Genomic DNA, 25756 nt, shown 5'->3' with positions numbered 1-25756 from the left:
AAATAAAGTCATCTTTTCTAAACGTTTTACCCCCTAGCGTTCCCATGTGGTACTTGTTACAATTTAAGCAAAAAGGACCCAATTCAGAGACACACGGTAGGTTGAAAAACAGAGAGCAAACTTTAAGGAAATGAGGCCAAAATCCAATGACATAAAATGCAGGCAATCAAAAGGCAGTGATCAAAGAGCGAGAGTAAACCAAGTACGATGACACAAGGACAACAAATGGAGGTGAGACTGAGGAACAAAAGTGAAAACACACAAACTTTGACTGACCTTTTTCATTCATGTTAGCGGAGAGCACTGAACCCTAAATACAATGTTTTTAGTCTGACTGTTTTTCACCAATACATGCACATATACTCACATAAACAAGGCAAATAGAAGAGGTGTCTATTCACAAGTATCCTGCTACTTTCCACTTGAATTCATATGTGATGATAATACCATCACTATCCAAGGAAACAAGTGACTCCAACTTGATTAACCAACAGTTTAGCCTCTTCCTTCGCTGATTCATCACAATTAGCCATGATTGACAAATCAGGGTTGCGCTGGGCCTACTGTGGACAGTACATATGTTTCACAGTTGGATATCACATCTGCCCACTTACCCGAAAATTAAGGCTGATTTTATGAGCTGCTGTTTGGCTCACAAGTCCCAATGGGAATTTAGTGGGATGTTGACGAGGAATTTCTGGGAACGAAAAAACAAAACAAAAACATGCTGACATTTGCAGTAAAGCCTCACACTGCCAGATTTCTACCACCAACCTGTTCATCAGCTTCTCTGTATGCTTGTCAGCCGTGTAGGTGCAAACACACACACATACAGATGCAAACACACATGATGCAGCTGTTCAAGGCTTGTGATATTGAATGTGCCCAGATAAATTTGACAGTTTGACAGCTATCGCTTCATTCTGCAGTTTTTCACACCGACCAAAAGACTGAATGTTTCTACCTGTTCTCGACCCCACGCTGTCTGCTTTATCTCCTTTGCATTACTCAGAGGTAATTTACAATGCCTGCGGTGTGATGGTCCGTCAGTATCCGTCCCTACTGATCATCAAACAAGCCTCCAGCTGTGGCCTCTGACCGCTGCCTATACTGCCTCCCCTTCATCCTCCTCGCAGCGAGCACAAAACAGAGAGAAAGTGAGATTGTATATATAGAAAGGGAGCGAGAGAGAGCGATCAAAAGGAACAGAGGGAGAGAGTTATCGTTCGATTGAACGACGTTTCTTTTCTCCACTAGCACAGGGGAGATTTCATTGAAAGGCTGTTGCAGTCTATCGATCGGCCCTCAGGGATGAATACTGTGAAGCCAAGGATGGATAGTGAGAGAGAGAGAGAGAGAGAGAGAGAGAGAGAGAGAGAGAGAGAGAGAGAGAGAGAGAGAGAGAGAGAGAGAGAGAGAGAGAATGAGAGAGAGAGAGAGACAGAGGCAGAATAGCATTCAGTTGTGTTACAGGAGAATTCGAGTGTAGGTAAGAACACTGAGCAACAAAAGGAGAGAGACACAGCGCACACAAAATGTAGCGCCTGCTGATGTTCTTTGTGCAGAGTTTTTCCTCTGCTGGTCAACCGTTTCAATAGCCATGAGCTGTGCTCGTAGATCCTCAGTCTGTGAGGGAGGAAAGAAACACTGAGTGAACAGAGGCAGAGTGGTCTGGTAATGCTGTTTACAACCTGAAGAGTAGTTCTCAAAGAAAAGAAAAGAAAAAGTAGTGGAGGAAAGCCACTGTGATTTGATCCACAAAATAATCTAATGGGTTTTGTGTGTTGTGTTCAATGCAATAGGCTGGGTATATTGATTAACAACTTGTGAAAATGTAATTTGTCATCCTACTTTAGAAAAAGTTTAAAGTAGTAGTTTAAAAGGGGAAAAAAAAAACACAAGCACTGTCACACCAGCAGATTTCTGTAGTGATATCAGCTCTTTTCAGTGAAATGGCCTCAATCAGTGGATCATTCACTGGGAAGAAGTTCTTTTTTTTTGCGGGTCAAAAGTTCAAATTTCCATTAATAGCAACCCGTCTTAACACAAAAAGAAAGCGAGAGAGTCCAAATGTAAGCTATCGCAGGTTTTCAGCTGTGTAGCAACAATCACCTTAAATGAAACCTCTCTGTTGAAACATTAACTACTCTTAAATTAGGAATGGCTTGCAGACAGTTATGAGAAAGGATTTGATGGTGAAAATCATTTTTTGAATGGTGTGTTAACTTATTGTCCCATAAGCAAGTGGCTTACAATGGACAGCTCAAATGTGACAGATTAGTGCTAGCCTTGAGGGTAAACGGTTAGCTCACCAGCGACCAGGTCTTCATTAGCTGTTTATTAGCACAGAGGTTTAGGTTAGGTTTGGTTGTCTGTTGGTCAGCCAGATTTCTGACAAATCACTGGCCAAATTTTCACGAAACCAGAAAGAGTGTAGCATGGCAGCAGTATCCAGAGACACTAGTGTCCTGCCTGTAACGTCTCAACGAGTGTTTGGATGTGTGTGATTGCACTCTGTGTGTTGATATGGGTCAATTCTTACGTTTGGGGTGCGGTCTGACAGTCGGGTGGTGATGGGGAGAACATGTGAATGTATGAATGATCCTGCCTTACAGTTCATGCATGGTACCCACCCCTTGGGCCGCTGAATCCCACCCTATCAGTGGCAATAATTTCAGTGAAACAGGTGGAACATGTTGAAGCGTTGTCTTTGCATCAGTATTGCCTTACATTCTCCCTTGATAATAAGAGAGTGACTCCGTGCCCCAACCCGGCATTTCAGCATTAGTTTATTGTAGCCAAGTTCAAATCTACTGTCACTGATCTTTCTGCCTTCTTCACTCCTTCTTTTAGAGGAGGATGAGAGTTATGGGTCCCAGACAGCAGATAAAGCCCTGTCTATGGAGCGCTTGTCAAACTGGATAGCGGAGGCTATCACCTTGGCTTACTCCTTTACAGGATAGGTACCCATGAGAACACTCTCTGCTATAAATGCACAAGTGTGGCTACAACTGCTACTACCTGGGCACTGTTACAAAGTCTCACAGTGGAGGATGTGTGTGTTGCTGCCTCTTCGGCCACCACACAGACCATTGTGAGGTTTTATAGCCTTGATATGACAGAGTGTCTAATAGCTCATTCACATCTGAATACTGCCAGACATAACTTTCTCTAATTTGCTATCATATGGTATTTGGTATGGTATGGTATGGTATTTTTAATTATGAGGGGTCTGGCCACCAAGATCCAACGACAGTGGATCTGCCTGGAGACAGCTAAAGATGTTCATAAAACTATTTTTCATAACAAGATACCATGTTCACGATGGTCTTTTGGTCCAAGCCATTGATCTGGTTTTGATGGATGTATGTAAATATGTGTAATATTTTCAATATGGAAGAACATAAAAATGCACAAATGAGATAACGGGGGTTATTGTCATTATTAGACTTTTGTTCAGTCAAAGAAAACAGTCACCTTTTAATTGTCTTTTATTACAATTACACTAAAGTCTGCTCTATTACTATTAGGGCAAGTGGATGACCTGTTTATATTTCACAAGACATACCATGGCCAAGTAGTTTGCTCCCAATTATTGCCTTGTCAACTCTAACCTTTTCCTGTCAAGTCAATTTGGGCAAATTCATGTCATCAATATTTGATTAAAACTCAAAATGGAGTAAAAATGGGGTCACATTGTTATCTCTATGGCAATTTGTGCTGTGTGACATACAGTGACTGTTGTCTTCTACTCTCTCTGACGGCAAGCTGTGAAACTAACTTGCTTTTCATTTTTTTCCCCTTTTTATCTCGCCTCCATAGGTCCTTGAACATGAAACTGCTGCGCCGCTTAAATTACATCTCAACGTGCATCTTGATGCATTGAAAATGGTGAGAAATGGGAGGGAAAAAAGTTCAGACATATAAGTTAATAAGTTTGCTGCCCTTGCCTTGAACTTGATTTATCTCAACACACTTGAAAGGTAGGCTTATGTGAGATTATGTATGAGACACAGCTCTATGTGTCTTGCCATATGGGTGTGTACAGACATGCATACATTAGAGTGTGCTCCGCGGAGGTAAGAGGATGCAATCTGTTCCTTGGAAAATCAGTCTGTACAATCTTCTTGATTCCTAATCTACTTATCAGAGCAGGACAATCGTTTGTTAGACACGGTACTTTCTGAAAAGTTCTGCTATTCTCTGAAATTGTCAGCGAGACTTCTCAGAGTCTTCAGTTGAGTTACAGACACAGTCAGAGGGGCCACAAGACGCAAATGCAGTCTCGGAGGCTGATGTCTGTTAAGACTAAAGGACAGAACCACCGGTCCCCTGAGTCCCAACCCTGTCTTCCATACAGTATACCTAATGAGTCCAACCACTCCTCCAGTGAACACAGCAGTAGAGCCTTGGATCCATCCGGGGTGAGTGCGTGCACCACAGGACCACATCCGTCCTCCAGGGTCAGATCCAGTTCTGATGGATGACTCCTCGGGGACGAGAGATAGCTGAGCTGCTCCTCGTCTTCCTTTGTCTTTGTGGTTCGTACATCTGCAGGTGAAAACACACACACACACAGAAAGGGTACGTACAGTTGGGCTGTGACCTTGTCCGTGACCACACACTTAAATGGCCATGTTTCTGATGAGCGGTTTCCCAAGGGGGAGGAAGGGGGGAAAAAGGGGGGGTAGATGTGATGATGAAATACACTGATTGTCCCCTGATAGATTGGGGACAAGGCCCCTAATCGCTCTTGATGTCATGTGGATGACCTCCCAGGATACAGAGCACAGATTCATCACCTGCAGCCCTCCTATCATTCACCACCAAGTGAATCACTGGTCATGATATACTGCACAGGTGTACCATAAATACCACCTTTCACCTGATGAAATCCTCCATCAACCACTATTCTTAGGCTTCTGTAACCTGGAGCTCCGCTGATGCAGTGACCCCATCGTTATGAATACAGAACTGCTTCAGCTTACTTTACTATATATGATTCATCAAAGCGGTTGCAATACACTGCAATTTTGAAGAACACGGGGATGGAGAAATCTGACTTTGCAAGGGATGAAGAAGTAAACAGAAAGATTCGATCTGATAAGATGTGTGTTTGTCCAGAAAAGAGGGAAGGGAGGAGTCATGAGTGCAAGGAGGAAGAGTGCTATCTCTTCTCCGTCGAGTCATTTATCAGAGCTGATTCTGGCCCTGGAGGAGAGATGTGATCCCATGGTGCAACCACAAGCACAGAATGGATCCAACTTTGTATCCAGACATATTTTTTATCCTTAAAATTACCTGCCCGAACTGCACTCTTCCATTTAGAAATCCATCAACCACGACTCGGGACAATGTTTGTAATGATTGTACAGCTCCGGTTTCACATGGAAAAAAACTTGGAAAGTATTTCTCGTGCAATTGTAGTGGTTTTATACTCTGCTGCCACTCTCGCTTCTTAAAAGCGACATTTTTTTCACTTTAATTTTGAAGGAAAAAAAAATCTCCAATGGCTGCTCAGGTCATGCTGCCCCTTTTCTTTTGCCGCTTTTTATGGTGAGACCAAGATGTTCTCTAAAAAAGTAAATTGAGTCACTCACTCAGAAAGGTGAGACACACAAGTGAGATGGTACAAACAAAAAAAAAAATGCAGTGATGTATCTGTTGCGCCTGCAAGTGAAGGATAAAGTTTAGCCTTTAATAGACAGCCAGAAGCTTATTTGCAGGCTTTTTCATCAATTTCCATTTGTCAGATTCTGTAATGCATGCAGTCAGTTCCCGCTATATAAAGATTTCTAGCCCTTTGAAAATGTTGAGAAACTTATATTTCACAGATAACAAAGTGGATTAACAGAGTTTGGGTGGTAAACCCTCCATTACATCCTTTGTTGTTGTGTTTATGCCCCAGTGATCCCGTTCCTTCAGAGCTCATCTGTATGCAGCCTGCCGGTGTTGTGCATGGCCAGCTCTGTACTCAGTGTATCTATTGCAGTGCTCCGTGTAGCGTGTCTGTTGCCTGTGTATCATCTATCAGGGGATAGCATAACCTCACTTTAAAATCATATTCCACTGAATCAGAATTCAATTCCAGATTCCTCCAAGAAAATATCATAATAATACATCTCCCCTGGATTCCACTTGGGCCACTGTCATAGTGCTTCCTGACTCATTGCCTGCACTGTAATTTCTCAATAACATCTTTGGCACAGACATGATGAAACATTCAGTGAATGAATTTCATTGGCTATGGGGGGAGAAAAAACCTTGGGAGGGTGTGATTTTAGATGCATGAAATCCAAAGGTGCTTACATACATTCCAGTTGTTATGAATATGAAACACCTCGACTATGTTATTGTATTATTCATCCATCAGAGGGATGCCACTGTGAGATGGAAGAAGCAAGCTCTAAAAACGAGAGCAATGCAGTGTTACTTTTTCCTTCCTATGTGTTGCGTGTTTGAAATGCTTTTTCTTGCGATCGCGCGGCAGTGCCAGTCTTCATCTTCGACGTACTTAAATGTTGAATAGAGGTAATAAGATTGCAGCTGAATAACAATGATGGAATTCCGTAATGGATTACTGCACTGCACACAATGCCGTGGTTTCACAGTTTCCCTGATTAGCGGTACAAATTTAACACTTGTTAGGCTTTCTGTAAACAGCGCTGAGGGAGATTACTTGTCAGGCGTGTAGGATTCTATCAAGAGAGTCAGTCTGTGTGATGCATACGACTTTCGCGATGCTCTTCACTGTCACAGCCACTGATCACAGTCTGTGTCACAGCACACGGCACACACATACTGATTGAATAACGAACGCGTTCACAAAATGTGTGTTTCGAGCAGAAATCGAAGCGTATTTCACACGTGCAGCACATTGATACATTTCCGCTGCAAGCGATAATATAGAGTTGCAATGAGTAATGGCGCAATATCCAATCGCCAACAAAACCTTAGAAAAGATAGAATTCAATTGAATTGTCATGTTTTAAAGGAAATTAAATGCTGCCTGGGTTATGATCACTGGCAATGTTTTTCATAGCTCAACAAATGCTACTTCTTTGTAGGTGTAAACGTCACACCGTGCATAAGTCGAAGGGAAGCTGACAAGATGGGCGCTAAAAGCAGAACTAGAGACCAGGATTCAGGTCCTGGGTCCTCTGTGGGGTAAGGTTTTGGCTACTGAAGAACTTTACCCCGGATGATCAGAGGCAGGCAAGTTATGGAATAGAAATCGAGCTTTAATGTAACCAAAGCTGAAGGTCCAAAATACAAAAACCAAAGCAAAAAGCAGTCACGGAAACAAAAGTAATCCACTAGTAAATTAAAACAAAGATCACACTCGAAAAAAACAGGAGGACAGGGAGTTGCAGGGGAAGCAGGAACAAAACCGACGAAGCAATGAAGAGTGAGGGAGAAACACAGGCTTAAATACACAGGGAGTCGTTAACTGATGAGACACAGGTGCACGCAGAAAAAGGGCGGGAAAACAGACACTGGGGGGGAAGTGGAAAGTGATACGTGACACATGAAGACAAACAACAAAATGAAACAGGACATGGCTAGCAAAATAAACAAACCATGACAGTGTGACTATTTAGTTTAGTACTGTCTTTCATTTTAAGAGACAAGTTGAGGAAATTTTGGTGGTTTTCTTACTGGACAGTTCAATACAACTGACAACAGCCTACACTCTGTATACGTCTCGTAAATATAAGGCTACAGTAGCAGCCTAGCGTAACATAAAAAAGTCTGCCAGGAAATCTCAACAGTAAGTCGCATGAACATTGTTTTACACATTTTTCAGAGGTGGATAGACAGTTTTCTGTCTGTGAGATAAGATTAGCTAAACGAAGCTAACCAAGTCAGCTGCTGGCTGGTATGTATTACTGCTGTATATAACAGTGGTATTGATCTTCTCATTTGACATCTCCCAGCTAGAATGTGATGAATGCATTTGCCCTTACGGTTTAACTGTAACCAAGTAAGCACAGAATCATAAATCATGCTTCAGCATAAACAATACCAGTGAACATTTTGTGAGAAACAGTTCTTCCTAGAGGCAGCCTATTGATTGGTCAGCCAGTGATGCACTTGGTCACTTGAGGAGACACTGGTTTGATGAGCTCTTTGATTGATTTAACAACAATAACTGAGCTGAGCTCATTTGAAGTGCAACTTGTTGGTGGATTAGTCAGACCCTGGGCCTGGAAAAATCACAAGCACTGCACACCATCAATCTAAACGGCATGCTGCTTGATTGGAACTATCGCAGTGTCTTGCTCCTGGTGCCCTAACCTCTGCAAAGCACCACAGATGGTGTCATTACACTGACTTATTCATCTGTGATCCAAAGCATGGCGCCTAATCCCCAGGATCCATGTGCCATTGACCACTGAGACGTGAAGTCGGTGGTGCAAGTATCTGGAGGTGTTTGTCTTCATCAACGGGAACACGTGTCTTTGCTTATTGGCAAACTGTGTGCTCTGTCCATGCTTCCTCAGTTAAATCAATTTGGTCAAATGCACTGACTTGTAAAGAACTGTTGCATGTTGCAGATTCAAAGAGGTCCTCTGGCCTGTGTATTGATCCAGTGGGTGATCTACTGCTCCATGGTGCTACGTTATGCTGCTACTCTATGGAGAGAAAGCATTTCCATCATTTGACATAGAATTTGTGTTGAATATTCTTTCAAGACTGAACATAGGTCTAACCCTGACTCATTGGTTGTTTTATTCATTTATTTCCGAAAAAAAAAAAAAAAAAAAGAATCACTCGGGTTGACTCAAGTTTATCATGCCAATTAACTTCACACCTGACATTGACTGTGTTTGCACCTTGATCTAAAGAAGCTGGGGATTACTGAACTGAGCACTAAAGGATAAAGCTGACAGTATTCTCTACATTTATCTCTGTCAGGTGAATCCTTAGGGAAGGGGATCATGTGTCTGGCATGTGTGTGCATCTGTTCACAGCTTATCTGGCATACTGCTGGAAACCATCAGTTTAACACTTCTTGTGCACATTTATGATTGTATGCTGAAGTACCCCTCAAGGTTGCCATGTTTCATGGAAAACCTTTATTTGACTGTTCTGTTTATAACACCACTGACTGCTGACTGAGTCTCCACTCCTCTTTACCGGTGTACTTTTAGGCAAGTCTTACCACTTGGCAGCCATCTTGGCAACGCTCCTGGGTGGTTGTTTAAGGCTTACAAGACCCGGGCCCCATCTAAATGAATGGATAGAGAGCCACAACTTCACTTTCAATAGTCACTAGAGCAGAAAAACTGCATGTTCATGATCGCCAGTCAGATCTGCTTAAAAGACAGATGGTTGACATTGACCCAAACTAAGGTTTAAGGCCAGGGATATACTTGTTTTTAACAAGGTCATTGGGTGTGCATGCATGCTGGCTCGTGTGTTCTGCATTTGTTTGAAGCATCTGTTATACATGCCTTGTTTCCTAGTTCGACTGTGACAAAGCACATGATTTGCTTTCAGGGGGAAGGGGTTCAACACCAAGTTTATCTCTAAAGCATTTTTTTCCCCACAGGTTACACTTCTACACATGTGCACAGTTTCACAACAAAGAATCCCTATACGTCTCGAAGAGAGTGCTGAGTGTGCCGTGACATTGATGGTTAATCCCACTAGAGCACTTGTACAAATGTAAGTGTAAGTCTAATAACTGAATAACCTCACCTTTCTTTGTTATCCTGTGTATTAGCATGATATTAAAAGTCATATATCAACTGTGCACAAGCGTCAGTGCAAAGACATGATTGGCTTTTATATTTCCTGGTTTGGCTGTGATGAACCACTCGATTGGCTTTTAGGGGGAAGTGGCAGGTTATGTGTCATGTAACTGCCATCTCTGGCGTTACAGACATTTCCATTCAAAATACCTAGTAATTTATCTTCTCTCTCGTAACGTCTTTGTCTAAAGTGATGAACGACTGCTCTATACTCCACTGAGTGCAATCTTACACCTATAAACTGTCCACACATGCCATGAAAAGACCAACCGACAGTGTGTTCATCTGTCTCTAAATACTCACCTACTGTCTGAATCTCTCACGCCCAATGCCATTTGTTCCCAACCGATGTAAATCTTAAAAAAATGGATCATGATCGTATACATTTATCTTAAGAATTCCGTGAAACAGTTCTGTTTTGTAGTTTAGAGCTAACATTACTGAAACAGAAGCAAATGGTGTAATTTGGGGGACTATTTTCAGCTGGAGATTTGATGCATTGGTGAGCATTTACAGCAGCAGGATGGTCTATGTGTGACGGACTCAAAATAAACGACAGTGCCCATGTGCATCGTAAGGAAGGAACATGTTGTGTGGCTCACTGATGTGTTTTTGATCGTTTCTGGATGGCAATGGAGCTTCGTGTCACAGAGGAATATCAGGCTACTCACACAATATTTATAGGAGTAGGAGATATGTATTGCTTGTTTTAGAATTCGATTGTCATGTTTGTTGGTTTTCATGTATTTTCCTGCAATATTAATGTCCTTAATTATGAGTAAGCATTGTGTTTTCAGTGCTCTTCCTTCATCCACAAGCATGATTAATACGTTCAGCATCCAAGTTATTTCCCGCTGCTTTGGCTGTTTTGTTGATAATTTGGCCATATCTAACATATCGGCGGTGGGTCTTGGATGATGTTGCACCTTCATTTGTTTTTCCAATCATGACCCTATTAAGTGTAAAACAAGTACATGTGTTGTGGGCCCACATGTCTCTAGTGATCCAAAGCCTACTTGCTCTTACCTCAGTGGCTCTCGTCTTGTAGTGTTGTGAGGTTGTTAACATTTTGACCTTTCTCATTTCTCTTTCCTCTGTGTTCATTCTGCGACAGAACAGTCGGCCTACCTGACCTAACATTTTACACAGCACAGCAGCATGATGCCATTCTCCAGTCAATCCCATCAGACATTGTCCTGTAACAGATAAATTACTGAGAATGTATGTTCACTGTAACAATTCCACCATTGTTGGAAATCCATTTTATTTTCTGGTGGTTTGACACATCTTTGCTCTTCATCTGCCTTTGTTTATGTAAGCCGATATTTTTAGAACAGTAATATTGCCAGAAATGTATTGAAAGGTAACAAGCTTAACATTTCCATGGACATGGGGGATTTTTTTGTTTTTACAATGAACTATTCCCAAACCATCCTGATCCAGAAGCCTTAGGCTGAATCCAAATGTCCACCCTCTGGGGTTGTACGTACCTTGAAGTGTTCACTGTCGTCACATCAAGTCTGCAAGTGTGTGAGACTGCAAGGTAAATATAAGCCACTGACAGAGAGGCCTAAAGACGGCAATGAGGAAATGCATTTTGAAAACGATTGATTCTGTAGGATTATATTGTTCATATTTCACTGTTTTGGCACGACGGTGGCAGCTCTCTAGTGAGTGCAAATTAAGCCATGTCTCATAACCATTAAAGAGATGAAAAATGTAATTGACAGGCAATAATAGATCATGATGGAATATTTCAACCCAGTTCATCAAAATGACGGACAACAAGAAGTACAATAGAGGACAAAATTCAATAAAATGTAATTTTCCCTTTATTCTTTCTCCTTCCAGTCCAACTCATCAAGAGAGCTGGGGAGCGACTCAATTGCATTTCAAAGTATTGTGTTGACAATATGTACTATACATTCTCATATGGTTCAAGACATGATCAAATTATAGAGAGCTACTTGATGACGTACTAAGACACAATTTTTTACTTTATACGTCTACAGCAAAAACGACTGAAAATCAAACTTTAGCCTTGAAACTGCAGCAGTTATTCTGTCACACAAAAGTTACCTTTCCAAAGCTGCCCTCAGTCGCTCTGATGTGATGATGCAGTCTGGAGGGACTCTCTGGTTTCCTGCCCATAGGTGGTGTCACATGACATGGCCAGCAGCAGACTTTTAAGGATCCCTGACAGAAACCAAGGAATAGAGACTGACCTTGACGGCCACAAAGAATGACCTCATTTAATGAATGTAACAAAGTCTGCTGTTGATTTCTAGATGGGCAGGTTAAAGGGATGTATCGAGTCTAAAAAAATGAACAGTGAAGACTGGCTTGTTTTGTTGTTGCTGTACAAGCAAAGACAAGAGTAAGACAGTTTATTGACTGTGTAAATTTGATTTGGTATGTACCAAATCAATACCGGCACCATCAAGTATGCTGTCATTTGCTGCCTCTAATTGGCCCCCCATTAGTGTGATTATTTTTTATAAACGAGCTGTCTGTTTTCAGCTTAGGAGATATGTCAAAATAAAATCAATCAAACCGACGCCAGTCATTTCTTTTAATGAGGCTTCTCCATCCTTTTCAGAAAAACACGTCAAATGGAGAGAGGCACATGCCGTCACTAAACTCCACGCTTACTTGGTTTTCATGTGAAAAACAAATAGAGTGGAAAAGTTCCTCCGCTGAGGTACTTTTTGCAGGGGCCCTGCTTAAATGCTCAAAGGATGTGCTCCCTGAGGAATATGTATGTGCAAAGTGGAGGTAAATAAATAATAAAGAGATGAATGGAGGGCTAAGCAGACAGCTGATGAGGCTGATCATAGGAAGGGGGTGAGGCCGGTCCTCTCTGACGCTGTCAGCAGGGTGTGAGGGTTAGCGGTGATTAAAACTGCTTTCCTCTTACCCGTCAGCAAAGAGGAGCACACACACATGCATGCTGCTATCTCTGCAAACTGACTTACAAATAAACAGCTTAAGCCCCTGTGATGTGCAAAACAGATGATTTTTTTTTTCACTCATCTCAGACGGACTCTTTTGACGAGCTCTGCATTTTTCTGTGTGTTTATGTGCTGAAGTTGACGGCTTCTCCAAAGGGTGTAACACAGTAATAGAAATAATATTTTCCGTGAATTATCGGATGAAAGCCATGTAAAAAAAAAATAGCTGTCTTGAATAACAGCTGGAGGCGTGGTCAGCACGAAAAAATACAAAGGCCGGTCTATAATGTGGGATGAGGGGAGGTTACCTTTGGCCAACGACAACAACAACGGCTCAAGTTGTGAATTCAGTATCTACGTTGTGCACCATGCCAGTTGAGTCAATAAAAAAGCAGAGCCATTCTGTATTTAGTAGTTTGAGTTCAGAGTTTCTATTTAAATAGAAATACCTGTGTCATCTATGTATTGTATTAATCCCAGTTTCATCCAAGGTGGTTTGACAATGATGAAAAAAGTGAATAGACTGGAGCTGTCTGCTGGATGAATACAGAATTTCTGACAAAACCGAGAGAAGCAAACTGGTGAGTGTGATGTGAGGGTTGGGGTTAAGGTTCCTTCCTTACAATGCACATGGGTTATACATTTGTTGTGCTGATGGAATTAGCGCCATCAAAATGTGCATAATACTGAATTCATCCTGATAAAAGGTGAACAAGAAGGAAGCTTCGAGCATGTGCTAACAAGGAAACTGGTGAATTAAAGACTAGAAGTTTGTTATCTAAAATAAGCCGAAAAAGCGCAGCTCACTCTTTTCATTGTCAATGCAAACTGAATAATTGACTGTATAATACGTCACTCCTTTAGTCAATCAATCAGTTAGACGGGGGACCCACAAGTATTTGAGAAGTCAAGCCACTGAGCTACATTCAGCCTATTGTGTCACAGTTTGGTCGGGTTTAGGCAGGAAAAACTACACGGTATAGAGAAAATATAGGAGTGTCAGGCTGACTAGCACTAGCATGTGGAACCCTCTGTTGACGTCTGGTTTTTAAACTGGACACGAGCAGCGGTCTCCAGAACGAAAGTCCTGTGATCGTTTAACCCCACTGTCCACCCTCAGCCCTCTCCCTGTACGGATGTTTCACTGTTTATACTACTTCTTGTTACTTTCTCTTATAATGGCAGCAGAGCTTTGGCATTTTAATAGCAGGAAAAACTTGGGTGGTGGGGTGTGGATCATCCAAGCTCGGAAGGCTGCAAGGTGTAAGGAGAGAATACAAGGAAATGAAAGACCTTTGCTACAACAGAGGTTGTGATACCAGGGAGACATTCCCTCAGTCTAAGGTCCAAAAAATTAACCATCTATGGTGCCTGTACGTATGTAATGCCTATGTATAATTTATAATGCAGCTTAAGTGAGCGTGAATGTCAAATAGATGTCAGAGAAGAGAGGTCACTTTACTGTACGTGCTTAAAAAATAGAGTTACAGGCTTAACTAGCTTAATCTACATCCTCTATTCTTGCTGCTCAGTAGATGTAACACCTGCAAATATATCATTGAGCCTGTCATGATATATACTGACAGGGAGAGTTAAAGCTATATATAGAGGATCTTTAGTCAAATCAGATAGCTGGAGGCACTTTTAAATTGACCTTTCAGCATAATGAGAACACAATGAGATGCTTGAGTGTGTTTGAATGATATTTTTATATTGAACAGCTCAGCATGTAAAAAAGGCAGCAGCAAACCAGGTAATATTCTGTTCGGAGTGAGCAATTTCTTGAGGAAAATTTAATGAAACTGTATTGCCAGTGCCATATTAAAATGTGAAAGATGAATTATAACAACTGAAATAACAGAAAACGTGGCGTTCTTGATGAGAATAAAGGTAATGCTTCCAGATCGCGGCATTACATTTGTTCCCCATAAAGCTGTAAAGTAATTTGTAAACTGTGCATCTGAAATAGCCTGTTGTTTATTCAATTACACAATACCCTAATCCCTAATGTGAACAGATGAAGGAGTACTCTGGGAGGAGGACAACAAACTTCGAGGGAAGACAGCAGTTTGTGGCGAGTGGAAGGTGGAAAAAACGTGGACGGGCAGATAATGACAGAAGAAGTGGAAAGATATTGCAGAGCTGAGAGACAGATGTGTAGATAAAGGTTGGGAAACAGAGACAACAGAGGACAGATAGGAGAGACAGGTAGAGCGATGAGAAACCAAAAACAAAGATAAAGAGCTTTGATTAGGGTTTATTGCCCTCTTGGCCCCCCCGCTCCTCTTCCATCTCCTCTTATTCCACTTCCCTCAGTTGTTGCAGGAGATGAGGACTGGGAGATATTAATTGTCCCTTGTCACATGAGAGAAATGTGCCAAGACACAAACTGCAATAAATTCCTTCTGCCATGACATCGGTGTCATCAACAGCTCAGCACCTGCCACTTCTTCCGCACATCTGTAACACGTTTCATATGCAAACTGTAGCAGTCAGCAACGCTCATTTATTATCTCTTTTAACCAAGTTAATACACCCAAAATTAAATATCTGATGTCTGAATGAGACGTACTTGCTTTTTGAAACAGACATTTTTTTGCTGTAATATTCAGTTAAATGTAATTATTAGAGGAACTTTTTTTTTTTTTTTTTTTCATTCATACAAGAAGATCCTTGTTAACAACTTTATGGAGTGAATACTACTAACATTATTTTTATTGCTAAGCCCGCATAGCAAATGGTTTTAAAGCCCTGAAAGTGCCACCGGTGTGTCAGCAATTACAATACTTCCACTAGTTCCCCGTAGCAACAGAAGTATCGTCCATTAATGTACTTAGTGGTTAATGGGTGATTTTCCAGAGGTAAGAATCACAATATACTGAATTCAGGATGTTGATCATTCAGGACTGACAAGCAATGAGATTGTAAGGCTTGTTTAGGCCCCTTTAGAAGGCAAACAATCTGTACGATTTCAATCCTGTTTTATAACATACATGTTTTATTCAGGATGTCATAAAGAAGTACCACACTACCCACAATCCTAAGGGGTAACAGTGACTGAATAGTGGAGTTTGCTGGGGCCAAATGTTTACCGCGTGTGCAAAAGTCATGTAAGCTACCGAGCCAGTGCTACTGCGACTGGATCGCTCACATTACGTTTACCATGGAGCAACCATGATGTCCCTTTCTCATGTGCTGCATTTTTCAGAGATGAGGAAAAGTGTCCCAAGGAGATGGAAATCACTCCAATTCACAACAGTGTTTGTACCTCTTTTTTTCCCATTTTCCAAATACATATTTGCTGTGAATCAAATGTTTTATGGTGATAATTCATCTCCCAGTCAGTTGGCTTGATTCCCAGCTTAAAAAAAAAAAACTCTTTAAATGAGGATTTTGCTGAAACATCAGTGGAGTAGAGTGAATGTGAAATTCACATCCAGAACCATCCGTTGAAAAAGTGTGCAGTCCGTGTAAAGTGCTAGGACTCTATTGAATTAAATGATGTACAATCTTGAAAACAAAATGACAGGAAGAAGTAGATTTAGGGCTTGGCACAGGGGAAGTAGAGAGAAGCGCTATCATGGCGGACTAGCATTAGCAGGTTCCCAGCACAACGAATATCATGTCAGCAGTTTGCTAGACAAAGCAGTTAAGCAATTATAACAACAACAACAAAAACCAAGCAGTGCACATGTTGTGGGTAATGCGGAAGACCTTAGTGTAGACTGCAATGTAAAATTCATCAACTCGCCTTGTGTTTGCCACAATTAACCCGCCGTATAACAGCAGGTAATGGGATCAGAAAAAGTAATTACGTATATCCGAAGAGCGAGGCTGCTTTATTTATAAACATGCACATATGGTAGAGCCCCACCTTCAGGGAGATATACAGTATGTATGTTTTCATTTGGAAAGAATTTAGCTCAAGTCCTAATGAAATATTCACCAATCAATCCCCCCGCGGCTGCACCGAGCTCGACATATGGTCATTGTTCTGCTCCCTCCCAGCTCGTACTGTAGTGCTTTCCCCGAGCCTTAAATCCACTCATACAGTCTGAGGAGACGCGAGGGGCACCTGCGAATCTGCTGTCTTCGGTTGTGTGTGTTTGTCCGTGCTCCGTTCGCCGTTTCTCATCAGCAAAAGTTCAAGTAAGCCCCTCGAGGCGCTCCCCAAAGAGCTCCTCGGAGATCCGTTTCAGAGGACAATGGACTGAATCTTTTTAGCTCTCTGCTGATTCTTTGTCTGGGGTGAGATAGCCATCATCTCCCAGTCCATTCAGAAGGTTTCAAATGGCTGAAGGACTATAGATTGAATTGGTCGTATATATCCTTGAGCGTTTCCTTCTTTCTTTTTTGGAATTTCATTTTCTTCTCTTTCTTGAAATGAAAAAAAAAAAAAAAACCCTGTGATATACTTCAGACCAGTTTGAAAAGTAATAACAGGTGATCCCATCATCTCCCGGTGACTGACCTGCCAATATATCTAATATGATGACTCAGTTTGAACACTCATTTTCCTGCCTGTTTATGGTCAAATGATCCATTAAGGCAATGCTCAGAACATGAAATATTAATCGTACTGTTTATAATGCTTATCCAACTACAGTATAATGATATACTGTACAACACATTATAGCCCCCACGGGTGCTCTTCAGACCCTCCCCTTCTTTTCCCCTTGACTCTGACACTATGGCATTTATAGCACAATCTGCTTAACAGTACACCAGCTTTCACATTTCAAATGATCTCCGCAAACATGACATCCATAAACACATTTTTATGATGCCGTTACATACTCATAGCTATTGTGCATGTCTGAAGCAGACTGGTCAGGCTTCATGGAGACACATCCTGATGCTGGCCAACAGAGGTTTTAGAAAGGAGGTGACATAGGAGACATATAGAATATAGATATTATATAGAATTAAAACCTTTTTTTAAAAAAAAAAAAAAAAAAGGAAAGGACCCTGAGAAGAGCCATCTTATAACTCAGCAGCATGGTGATTAGTTGGCCATGTTCCTCTTTATCTAGATTGACAGGACACATCTGTGGAGGGGACTGGGTGGCTCCGAGCAAGAGCAGACCAGGTGTGAATATTTCAGCAGATACATGAGTACATGGAACATCTGGACAGTTGGCTGGGAGAGGTGAATAAATAAAGAACTGGTGGACACTTGTGTAATGTGCCCCTCAAATATACGAGGTTAAGGTTTTTTCTTTTAGTCCTACATGTTTCCTGATTTCTCACCGAACTACTTCGGCTGTTCATATCACTCCACAAACCAGAATGAACCTGCTTGACCCGTCTGATAAAGTTCATGGGCCATTTTCATAATCAAGCTTTGTTAAACATGTAATAATAGATATTATGCCCATCCACAGAATGGATGTGTTTACTGAATCACTCATTTAACACTTGAGATAAAGATAAGTATATCCAACTGCTGACAGTTGAAAGAAGCTGAACTTCCATATACGGTTCATTCAGGGTTTGTAGGCTTTGTTTAATCACAGATGAAACCAAAGTCTACATTTGTATGTGGTCTGAACCAAGATAGCAAACTTGTATTCTGCTCACAATTGCAGCGCATACAGACTTTTGTGCTTTTCACAACAAAAGCTCTGGACAGTATATCGATTGTATATATTTTTTTAGTAATTAGGCTAACAAAATGTATAATGCATAATGTTTATTCTTATCATGTCTGTTTCACAAGTGCAACACTACCTATATTTATATTTAATGTTGGTATTTATTTATTGACTATTTTGTTTGTCTAGGCTACCTTTTGTTGCATTAATTATATGAGGAGAAGAAGAAGAAGCACACAGACTTTAGTAATCCAATTGGGTAAATTCAATTTGTCTCTTTTATTAAACCACATTATGTGCAGTGAAAGTCATATGAAGGTGCGCCTGGAACACAGGTTATCATTATTTCTTTTCCTCATAGTTGCTAAAATTGCTACTTTTAATAACATTTTCAACTGAATTTTCTGTGTGGACATGTTTTGCAGAGGAAGTGGTTTGTGAAGTCTGCGAGGCTGCAGCTGAACCCTTCACCGAAAAAAGCATGCAATCAACACTCACTCACACATCGAATGAGCAGTTACAGGTATTTCTGTGCTCAGAGCCAATCACATGTGATGGAAACATGACATGTGAATGTACTAATACTCTGTCCCTTTCCCTGCATGAAGCTGTGACGCACATTGAAGTTCGGCAGGTACAAATTTTGACCATCGACTCTGTTCAAGCAGGGTGCAAGCATCGCTCGGTCGGCAAAGAGTCTGAAAGAGAGATCAAAGTAGAAGATAGAAGAGCGGTAACCATCATAAAATTGTCCCCGCCCACACAATGCTTTCTGCTGTTCCCTTCTTCCCAGCGTGTTAAACTTGACACACTAGGACACAGTAAATCTGGTGTAAAAACTGAGTTAGAGAAACCACCACTGCTCTTCAGTGACGTCTGCTGAGCACAGTCGCTATTGTCAACGGGCGGGGTCTCGCTGTAAAGGCCTACAAGTGCCGTTCCTTCCTGTAAACATACGCAGGAAGGTGCAGAGGGTCAGCGTTAGCTTTATACATGTTACCTTCCTGCTGTGAGCGAAGTGGAATAGAAACCTGCATTTAATATGAACCAGTAATGTTTGTTTGAAACCCATCCACTCAATCTTTACATTTATTTCATCTCAACAATCGTGTGTTGCCAGTTTATGGAGCGTAACATTTAATGATATGGTCTAGAAATGGTCCTTTTTTCCTGTCATCTGCCCTTGTGAATTTACTCACTTAAAATCCCCAGTTGTGTGAAGGATACTTGATGCCATTTACGCGTCATGCTGTATAGTATGGATAATGAATGATTTCTTATTCTGTACATCACAGCTGGTGTTCGTTTACATTTGTGTTTGTATGCCTATGATTTTGTGATGAGTGGCTGCTTATTCATTCGCTCAGTGCATGAAAATTGTTATTGTGTTCCCCGTCATTGCCTCCAGCTGCTCCAGAACAACACAAACAAAACGCTGTGTGGCCCTTCATACTCGTCCGCCTCCCTCCCTCCCTCCCTCTTCAGACACAAACACCGGTCCCTTCTGGGCAATAGATGCTGCGCTCATTCATTAACAGAGATATCAAGGCGAAAAACAAGCATGACCCCAAGGAATCGGGGAAAAGAGAGAGTAAGAGAGGATGAGGTGTTCAGCTGTGGTCTCCTCCTCCACCTCTTTTTCTCGAGTGGTCCTAATTACCTAGTGTCTGATGTCTCTCTCATCTCCCTGTCTGTTATCCAGCTACAGTGGGCTGAAGAAGTTATCTTTGTGCTGGGCTGACCATGATGCTGTGATGAAGTCTCCGCTGGCACAGTAATGCTCATTAAAGACGACACCGGAGGGACAAGCCCTCAATCCTCATCTTCTGCCCTACATTTCCCTTCTCAATTTCCCACGACCCGACAAGGAGTGGCCAGCAGGAGTTACCACAAATTCCCTCCAGCGGCACCTGTCTTCCACACCACATCCCCAAAGCCTGTGCTTCTTTACGGGAAGCGCGAGACCCCGACTGACAGCGCCTCACTTCCTGCTGGGGTGTTAACATGTGCCGCAGGGACTCCTATAACCCCCTCGCCATGTAAGTTTAAGCCCTTTTTAGTTCTTTGGTCATTTTTGTGATTTTGATGTCCTTTGTGTTGACATTTCCATTTTAAAGACCAAAAATGGTTCAGACAGTTCTTCGACCAAAGTTTGGGGATTTTGTTAGTTCTTTGGACTATTGATGTTGGCATTTTTTGAAGTGTGGAAGGCAAGCACTGGGAGACAGTCACAAAGGCAGGCTGGAGAGCATGATTGGATAATGATCCATGGATGGAGCTTTTAGCAGAGCTCATCAAAAGCGCTGCTCACAAGGCCAGCCACCATTGTAGCAAAAAATAATATTTTCCAATATAGATTTTTCAGATATAGTGGCCTGATTCGGTCCATCCAGAGCTATTCCTCAAGATAATTTGCCCACAATCCTCTCTGTTTATTTGACTTCATTGAACAGCTTATGTGCCCTGACCCGTCTCATCCAATTAGCCTAATTGGAAGAATAATCGCCCCCTCTGTCAAACACAGCACTTTTTCACCTGTGAGGTCACACTGACGTTAACCCTCACCTTGGCGTAACGACACAAGAAACCAGCCAGCTGAATATGAATGTAAAAAAGTTCGACACAGCACATGCCTGCCTTTTAATGTGTAATAGCACTACAGAGAAGTTTGTGTCACATGGTGCGTCTCTGGGGAGAGAAAACGTACCCTTTTGCCTTCTGAACCGTTCGGATGACACTGCATCGAATTCTCCTTCCTGTGTTGTACTTTCTAATACATGGGCAGCCAATAACGTGGGTGTGCCTGGCCATGAATTATAGATCTGTTGTTGGCAAAGGGTGTGTGGATATGAACTGTGCATGCCGGGGCCAGATAAGGCCAGATTTATACCTTTAGCTGCCAGGCACAGACTCAGGGAGCCAGCTCACAAATTAAATGGAAATTGAGTTTGAGGGAGCTAATAAAACAGCAGTAGCACCCTCATACAACACCATGTCCTCTTAGCATACAATGCATGCATGAAGGGAAACACGGTAAAGGAGTATTCTGGCTCTTGATCACCATTGTGACTCTTAGTTAATTCATCTGTGCACTCCTCAGCTGCATGCGGTCAGAGGCAGTAGGGAAAACATTTTGTTTCATGATTAGGAAGACGAATTCTCCTGCCCGGACATTACCGCGCATTTTGGCTCTCGATTTTTACTAACTATTTTAAGTGATCTATTTGTGCCTGTTACACAGAGGGCACCATGATATTAAAAGTTTTTTTCTCCAAAAGATACGTAACTGTGAGAGGGTATGGTTTAACTACTTTTCTCTTACCGCACTCACTAACGTTGCTGCCACATTTTTCTATAGTTTGATAGATCCGAGCAAAATCCCCAAACCATCCATCTTTTAAATGTATTATTAGAGTCTAGGAGATACAAAGTCGTTGACAGGTTCTCGGTGTGCAGCCGCAGACTGAAGGGATTTGTTATTTTTCGCCGAGCTGGTCAGACATCAAAGGACGATACAAGCTAAGGCTTTATCAGTGATCACACTCCGTCTCCTTTTGTGTCGGATCGGAGCTCATCAGTCTTTCTTCTTACTCCTCGCTCTCCGTTTCATGTGTGACAAGCGTTTTTTTTTTGTAAAGGCCAACCAATGTCAGTACCTGCACATCACGACGCCGAAAAAAAAGAGTGACACTCCGCTCAATGATCTACATGTGATCTAACACTGTACGTTCTTCACTGAATCGGACTCTGCCTCCCGCATGACAAAAGTTTAATGCATAATTCTCACATGCTCACATATCATCATATCTGTAGAGGAAATAATTAGAATTGGCACAACACATTCATTTATGAAGTATGAAAGGGGTTTCGTGTCCTACTAATACATCTACTTATCAAAATGAGATGCTGTACATTTCTATAAATCGTGACACATATCAAAGGGCCAACTTTCATATTTTTAATGAGAAAACATTCTGATATTATTATGTAAGAAAGTCACAGCGATGGCTAACCCTCCTCGCTTTTTGCCTGGGAGTGTTTCTGGTAGCTCCAGGATTATTCTTTCTGGATGGATCCTTGCTCCACATAAACCCAACCCAGCCTTCCGTTTCCTGGACAGAGATCTGAGGGAAGCACAGGGTGCCTCTGGAGGTCTCAGCTTGGACATTTTTGTTGTTGTTGTTAATTAATTACCTCCCTGAAGTCTGACTGGGCATCCCATGCTGAAATACCACCCAATGCTGTGTGTTCTCATTTTTTTTTTTTTTTTTTTTGCTTCACTCAGCTCTCTCTTTGCCCTCCTTTCCTCGCCTGTGCATTCAAAGAGCATATCTAGCCTGGAGATGAGCTCCAGGGGACTGGGCAACACCTATTTAATAGTGTCACGGGTAATATATTGTACTGTATCGGATTAATATGCATACTTTTTCTTTTTTTACCCTTTTGGATTTCAGCTCAGTACTTGATAATGTTAATGTTAATGTTGATAATGATAATGAGGCAAATATCAATCATGGTATTGCTTAAATGTCGTAAAATAGAAGAAGAATATTCAATTTAGAAGCACTGAAATCTTGAAGAGAGGTAAAAGGTCTCGTGGGGACTGGCTAAAGTATTAAGGCTCCTATTGATTATTTATGAATGACAGCCCAAGTGTAACCTCAGTGAGCCTGAGATATGAATTCAGTTGATTTAAAAAGGTATTATTCAGGAATCAAAATCACTCAAATTCATCACTGATCTCGATCTTTGTACAGCATTTCACAGCTCCAACGTTATTATCTGCGTTCTTCACGTGAAAACACCACAGCCTCAAACAACCACCATGCTTTGACAAGGTGATGGTTAATCTCATAATCACAGATGCTGACTTTTTGCTAAAATTACTATATTAAAGTAAATCAAGCATGGGTGATTTTATGCTTTCCATTCTTGCAAGCAACACGTTTCTTTGGCTGCAGTCCATTTACTTCTCTGGTTGGCTCTGACCGGAGGTGAGGCAAAGTGAGAAAATGTAATTGGCGTGATGTTCACTTACAACTTCAGAAAACATGGACATCCATGTTTAAATTTCATGTACTGTAGGTGGATCTGACACTTGTGTTTTGTACGTTTTATTTATTTATTTATTTACATTTCTAGTGCGTTTATCAGACGCTTTTTGTCCAAAGCGACTTACAGTGATTCATACGTACATTTATACGCTGGTGCCAATCTTGCACAAGGACACTTTGATATGCAGACCAGGGGAATCAAACTAACTAACTTCCCATAACAAGACACTGGTTCTACCCCTGAGCTACAGCCGCACTGTACTGCTTCTCCACATCATTTAACTTAAATTGCACTGAATTATACGATACATTTGGATAAGATCCACTTGATAGTACATCACAGTTATCACTGTCGCATTTAAAGTTAAAGTTGCATGATATGTACTGAGATCCCTTAATTTAGATTTACTGTGCTCACATCCAGAGGATATCTAAAACCGAGTGAGAGATCGATCAGTCGCCCGCTTTGTTAATTAATTCCTTCCGTTCAGTGAATTACTTTGCTTGTAGCAGTGAGTATTAACATGACACCAACCCTTGCTGTGACCAAGGCTGTGAATGAATTAAATCAGTGTGTCTGGAATAGCAAATGGTTACAGTTGAGTGCACCAGGTGGGTGTTGGAAGAACGGCTTCCAGGCCTCAGCATTTGGTCGTAATGATGGTATACTGTGGGCCATCATGCTGTACATTTTTGTTATTCATCACAATCTCTGATACAGGTAGAAGATCTGCTGCATGACCGGCCATAACGGGATGAGGAAACACTTACAGACAGTAATGTGCATCAGGCCAATGAGCCATTCATGGACCTGGCGCCATCTCATTAGTCTTCCAACGACACCGGCAGAAGCACGCCTAACATCCCATTGTCTGTCGCAGGAGGGGAGACAGCTCAGGTTAAAGTTAAAGAGAAAATCCACACCAGACTCGTCCAGTTTTCCCTTTTAGTCTCCCTCTCCCTGCCTTTCTCTCCACTTTGTCTCCATCTCACTTGCTGAATTCCTGTGGGATGCAATTTTTTAAAAAGCTGCCTTTAAGCGCTCATTCCTGGTGACTTTTGAAAGCAGGGCTCTGATTTCTTTGGCCATTACCATGATAGTACCTTAAAGTTCAGATTCAGACTATGAGAGTTAAATTAGGTCCCTAATGGTCAGGATTTTAAGTGAGAAATGAGTCCTCTGAATAGCAATACATATACTCACCGAGTCCCTTATCCTAATTCTGCCTGGTCCACTTCAAAACGTCCCCTTCTTTCCAACACTAAGTATAAGTGTCCCTAAAGGGCAGCAGTATAATAGTACTCACAGAAGAGGAGGCTATAATCTTAAAGTCTATGTAGGAAAAGTATATTGTAGCAGTGTACAGCTACACTTTAAAATAGGCCTGTGAATTACAGCATAGTTCTTCCCAATTTACAGTTTTCAGTTTTCAAAATAATTGCGCAACAGTACAGTACAGTAGGTGAAGGTGAAGGATATCTATTCATATATTTAGGGGTGCAGTATGACTACTATGACTACTATTTGTTGTGTATTTGTCTATACTATGGGTCTATTTGTTGGTTGGTTGGTTTGTCAGCAGGATAACACAAAAACTACTGAATGGATTTCCAAGAAACTCAGATGATCATGGCCCAGAATTGACCCCATTAACCTTCTGTATTTATGAAATTCAGAGAAAAGGATCTTTCAGAATGGTCATTCACTTCCCAGGGAATAATTAGAGGAATTTAAAAAAGAAGTGCATTTAGCTGACTGCTATCTATGAGTGAGTAAAAAAGTGGACCGTTGAGCTTTGGTGAAGGCATTTGCTTTATTGCATGCAATTCTTGTTTAAATATATCTTTCATATTTCATTTATGGTAAATCTGTCTATTTTCTGTTTATCATTCTAATTCCCTAAGATTTACAATGGTTATTGTTATGCACCGATTAACAAAAGGGACAACTAGTATGTGGAAACCTGCGAGGTAAAAAACCTGAGTCTGATTCATGCTCTATGTCAGAAAATAAACCAGAAAATTCCCATTGTCACTGTCAGACTCAGGTGTACACACTGTGTGTTTGTATTATTGAATATGACAACTGACTCTGAGCTGTATTATTTTTCATGCTTCTCCAGATTGAGCTTCACAAACTGTGTCACACAATGTCTGTAATCAGTGACCTCGTGTTTGTATGACTGTTTTTGTGCCACTCCAATGTGGGTGCATCACAATCAGAAATTATATGTGGCCTCTGGAAAGAGCCTGCACTTACACTTGCTTAATAGCATTAATAAGTCTAACCAGTGGTCACAACCCGCAAACGGCTACTACTGACCTTTCGGTCTGCTGTCTGTGGCACTCACAGCGTTTGTTGCGTCACTTTCCGAGCAGAAGGCACGCTGTGAACTCCC

At 41.5% G+C, this 25756-nt stretch overlaps 2 long non-coding RNA genes across 2 annotated transcripts; one reads left to right on the top strand and one right to left on the bottom strand.

The window, feature by feature from the left end:
- Positions 1-297: 297 nt before the first annotated feature.
- LOC119022151 lies at positions 298-1105 on the bottom strand. The gene is made up of 3 exons (XR_005075841.1): positions 965-1105; positions 615-697; positions 298-310 (listed from the first exon to the last, which is right to left on the bottom strand). It is a non-coding gene; the product is annotated as an uncharacterized LOC119022151 (long non-coding RNA).
- A 2351-nt stretch (positions 1106-3456) lies between these two features.
- LOC119022150 lies at positions 3457-20331 on the top strand. Its single transcript, XR_005075840.1, has 3 exons — positions 3457-3891; positions 9557-9672; positions 20006-20331. It is a non-coding gene; the product is annotated as an uncharacterized LOC119022150 (long non-coding RNA).
- The last annotated feature ends 5425 nt before the right edge of the window (positions 20332-25756 follow it).

This window comes from Acanthopagrus latus, chromosome 7, assembly GCF_904848185.1.
Source record: "Acanthopagrus latus isolate v.2019 chromosome 7, fAcaLat1.1, whole genome shotgun sequence".
Classification (NCBI taxonomy): Eukaryota; Metazoa; Chordata; class Actinopteri; order Spariformes; family Sparidae; genus Acanthopagrus; species Acanthopagrus latus.
Note: the sequence above shows the minus strand (reverse complement) of the source record. Positions and strands in the feature narration are given on the sequence as shown.